General features: G+C 36.4%; 1 long non-coding RNA gene across 1 annotated transcript; it reads right to left on the reverse strand.

Moving 5' to 3' along the window:
* Window positions 1-329: 329 nt before the first annotated feature.
* LOC131737200 (uncharacterized) lies at window positions 330-4,569 on the reverse strand. The gene is made up of 3 exons (XR_009328786.1): window positions 4,013-4,569; window positions 3,764-3,827; window positions 330-2,006 (listed from the first exon to the last, which is right to left on the reverse strand). It is a non-coding gene; the product is annotated as an uncharacterized LOC131737200 (long non-coding RNA).
* Window positions 4,570-5,192: the final 623 nt, after the last annotated feature.

Genomic DNA, 5,192 nt, shown 5'->3' on the forward strand with positions numbered 1-5,192 from the left:
GTAAAGAGTGAAATCAACATGAATGATTGTACTGATGTAAGTAAGGTTTACAGTGAGTGAAGCATCCTCACACAGGTCATCAGTAAAGAGTGAAATCAACATGAATGATTGTACTGATGTAAGTAAGGTTTACAGTGAGTGAAGCATCCTCACACAGGTCATCAGTAAAGAGTGAAATCAACATGAATGATTGTACTGATGTAAGTAAGGTTTACAGTGAGTGAAGCATCCTCACACAGGTCATCAGTAAAGAGTGAAATCAACATGAATGATTGTACTGTAGTACTGAAAGACAACAACAACAAAAGAAAAACTGCAGTTACACAAGGTTTATAGCCCAATTGTGGAGGTAGTCGAGTGAAGTGTACGTAGGTAGGCTAAGACAGAAGAATTCAATGCAATCCCACATCTTTTATTTGATGGAAACAAGAACTGAACTCAAACAATTAGAACTTATACATAGTTACAAAGAGAACTCTTATTGTATTACTTGTATTGTAACACTTGAAATGTATTTGCTTACAATTGTAAGTCGCCCTGGATAAGGGCGTCTGCTAATAAATAAATAAATAATAATAATAATAATAATAATAACTCCTGGGAGCAGGATAACTTAGCTAACAACCAAAACAGCAAGCCAGGCATATCCGAGTTGCCAATTGAAAAGGCAAGTTACTAAGTTTGAGATACAAAAAAAAAATCATATATATATGGTTCAGAAAGACAGAAAATATATCTACCTATGACACGGGGGCAAATGTGCAAAATGGTATTAAGGGCAGAGTTAAAGAATGCTTTGATCTTGTGTGGGCCCCTAAAACCTCAGGGCCCAGAACAAATGTCCCAAAAGTTCCTCCAGTCTCAAATGCAGAAAGAAATGAAAGAATCCACTTCTTAGTTACCTTTATTGTAGCTTAGGAGTTACACATAACTCAGTTCCCCTCCCTTGGTGTACATAGGCGTTTGAGCATAAAGTAGTCACAGTGCTAAAGTAAATGAGGAGCGTAGCAGTAAGACAACATGTCATCCCTCTACTCTGAACTCTTCTTGTCTCCTCTAATTGACGTAATCTCCAGTGCTCAGGACGAGGCATTGCTATTCTTAAAGGTACAGCACTCAAAATAGGACAAAATAATCACCAAACTACTATCAGACCTTTATCACAGTGTTGGATACGGTGTTTTTCTGTGACAGTTTTAGCAATGGAAATTAATTGGGGGGTGCTTAACTTTTAAAAGCATGCGCTATGTATCACTGATGTTTCTCATCTTTGCCCAACCCCCGTTTGTGTTTATATTTCAGTTATACTTCATGCCATCTGATCACGCTGTGTCTTCTTTGGCACAGTATTGTTATTCGTGCCGTTGCTGTGTGTTGCTCAGTCCACTGTCAAGTTTTGCAAGATACAGTAGATGCAGACCTGTGGTGACACCATGCTTTTTCATGGCTGGATGATGCAATTCAGAGCTCATTTTTAGATCAAGTTGGTAGCTATTACACACAGCACTGATAGGGCTTGAGGCTACTCTAATGCAGGAGAACAGAGAGCTACCACCACTGATGTATTGTTCTGTAAAGCACCATCATCTGTAACTATTTTATGCAGATTGAATAAAACAAAACAAAATCTAATGGTGATGTACCATCACTGAAAACATTACATGAACATGATCATATCAAGCCTAAACAAAATGCTGATCTGTACCATATAAATCTGTCCAAACAAGTTACATGCATTGTTATTTATTTTTTTTACAATGAAAGTCAATGTTAGGCACCCTTGTGGAATGCAGTGGGCAGATTAGTTTTGCGCCATCAAGGGAGTGGGGAACTGCCTTAAAGTGGGGGACTCACTGTGCACTGTATCTAATCTAAAAAAGAAACCAAAAAAACACAACTGTTGTAATTACACTTGCACTGTAGCACTTGTTGCCGATGTAAGTCAAGGGAGAGAGAGTTCATGTGAACCGCAGGTCTTCTCTTATTGAATGTTTTCATTAACAAACCTAAAAAAAGTGACAGAAAGAATGACAACAAATTATAAACTGTGAACAATTTTTACAAGGATAATTTTAAAGGCAACATTAGCGGAAATATAATTTCCTGTTTACTTAGGTAACACAATGCAGCATCCACAAATAAATCTGCTTATACACTGCTGATAACCGGTGCTCTTAACAAGACTGGCTGAAATGTCAGTATGAATAAGCGTGTTAAAGGGGAGTATTTGTCACCAGTGACGAATTCTATCAATAGGGGTTTAAATAATTTGTTGCACTTAATTGTCGAGTTAATTGAATTACAGTAATCAGTCGCGTATCCGACTGCAGTGGGACCAGAGTAAGGGCGGATATGTAAAAAGGCGGATAAATGAATCTTGTTTTAAATGCCATTATACACAGCTGTATATACAATTACTATATTCACGCCATTATTTTGAGATTCAGCTTTTCAATAAGCCTGACTTCTATTATATGTAAACTTATGGAAACTATAATAAGATCCAAAATGGAAAATTACGTATATGGTAACTGTATCCTGGGAGACAGTCAGCATGGTTTTAGGAGAGGGAGATCGTGTCTAACTAACCTGCTTGACTTCTTTGAGGATGTAACATCGACAATGGATAATTGCAAAGCATATGAAATGGTTTATTTAGATTTGCAGAAAGCTGTTGACAAAGTCCCGTATAAAAGATTAATTCTCAAACTGAATGCAGTAGGGATTCAAGGAAATGCATGCACATGGATTAGGGAGTGGTTAACATGTAGAAAACAGAAAGTACTGATTAGAGGAGAAACCTCAAAATGGAGCGAGGTAACCAGTGGAGTACCACAGGGATCAGTACTAGGTCCTCTGCTATTCCTAATCTACATTAATTAATGACTTAGATTCTTGTATAGTTAGCAAACTTATTCAATTTGCAGACGACACAAAAACAGGAGGAGTGGCAAACACTGATGCAGCAGCAAAGGTCATTCAAAATGATCTAGACAGCATTCAGAACTGGGCAGACACATGGCAAATTACATTTAATAGAGAAAAGTTTTAGGTACTGCACGCAAGCAATAAAAATGTGCATTATAAATACTGAAATTGAAGAAGGAATTTACAAAAAAGACCTAGGAGTTTCTGTTGAATCAGAAATTTCTTCATGTAGACAATGTGGGGAAGCTATAAAAAAAGGCCAACAAAATGCTCGGATATATAGTGAAAAGTGTTGAATTCAAATCAAGAGAAGTAATGTTAAAACTTTACAATGCATTAGTAAGACCTCATCTAGAATATTGTGTTCAGTTCTGTTCACCTCGCTACAAAAAGTATATTGCTGCTCTAGAAAGAGTGCAAAGAAGAGCGACCAGAATTATTCCAGGTTTAAAGGGCATGTCATATCCAGACAGGCTGCTATTGCGTTTTCGATACAAATGCTGCAATCATAGTGTCTTTAAGACAGTATTGTTATAATTATGCTTATATAGTGTAACTATGATTTTTTTTATTTTTTATTTAAGAGTTGGTGCTACTGTACGTTACCTTAGGAGGGGGACTGGTAACAGAGATACTGCTGTTAAAGAGTAGTACATTGAGGCAGTGAGCTATTGCTCGTGAAGTGGGAATGGCTAGGTTTTGAGGGTGTCTGGTTACATACTGTGAATCTAGAAGATTAAAATTACTGTAACTGGGTTGTTATGCAATATTGTTATATGTAAACTGTGTTAACTATTTTATACTGTGTAATAAACATTGGAATAATTTTACTTACCTGACTGGTGGTTCCTGTTCATCTGTATGTGGTTTGGGGTGGTCCAACAGAATCTAAAAATGACCTGTGCAGAGGAAAAGAGACAGAAAATAAGGTTAATAGTATATTACAATATACTTACCAGTGTTTCCCTGTAGTCATACATAAGAGTAGTGGTGACATATTGCATCCCAAAGGAAAGAAACAGATTACATATATTTTCTTCTGAAATCTCACTGATGATGTCTGTGACATACGTAAAAATATTACCTGCTGATGTACTTTCTTGGCTCCTCATAGTCAACACCTACAACTTTTAAAACAACAAAAAGAAAAACTAAACAACGTGATCATTCAGTGCAATAAATTATGACAAACTGAATGTATATCAACAATCGAATTTCAGTCCATTGAAATGCAAATCATTAAACATACAATGGAATATCATAAACAATCAATGAACTGTTGTAGTGCACAAAACCCTACCCATTATACAAGCAATAGATTTCAAAGACAACATCATCCTGGGGCGGGAGACCTGCCTTGGAGGAAGATCTCCACTGTGTGATGTCATTTCAGTCCCACAGACAGAAATTCACTGGTGCAAGGGCTGCCTTGGAGTCAGATCTGCCTCACAGACACAAAACAAAGCAAGACATGCTGTGTCCTGTTTTTGTTTTGCAAAAGCTGTCAATGCAATCACCATGTTCCCTATCCTTCCAGTTAGCCTGGAAAGATGGTATATTTTATGTTAAAGCTGGCATGGGATGGGGTATGTCATTTTATAAGCACAATAGGTTTCATTTGAGTTTCACTTTTGAGTTGCATGTTTTTATTTATCTTCTTTTTACACTGTGAATCAAGAGTAGTGTTTGTTTAACTACATCTAGTGTGATTTGTCTATGTCAGGTGTTTTGAAATAAATATTTTTCTGGTCTTAAATTTATCTGGTCACTCTACTGTAACAGAAAGCAGGGTGTACTGGAAATAACAGACAATACTGCAGCAAAATAATGAAGTTACAATAAGCACATTACCTGTAAATAAATATCAAGTAAAACTTCCCTTATAAAAGTTTACCACAGTAAAAGCATAGCAAGGTGTAATGAAGCATAGTGAAAGCATGGTAACGTATAGGTAAGCATTGTAAAGAATAGTGAGGTATGGTAAAGCATATTAATAAACATGGCAAACCAGGTTAAATTATTATTATTATTATTATTTATTTCTTAGCAGACGCCCTTATCCAGGGCGACTTACAATTGTTACAAGATAACAACGTTAAATGGTAAAAATGCTGTGGAAAAATACTGTGGTAAACTTGTATAAGGCCTACTCTGTAACATGTAAAGCTAAAATGGCTAAATAATGTCAAAACTTCTGTGAAGTGAACACCTTGACGTCATTTTCTTTTTGCCCAGTGAAGTCCACTTTTCATCAAATTGTTTTC

Source organism: Acipenser ruthenus, chromosome 5 (genome assembly GCF_902713425.1).
Source record: "Acipenser ruthenus chromosome 5, fAciRut3.2 maternal haplotype, whole genome shotgun sequence".
In the NCBI taxonomy this organism is placed as follows: Eukaryota; Metazoa; Chordata; class Actinopteri; order Acipenseriformes; family Acipenseridae; genus Acipenser; species Acipenser ruthenus.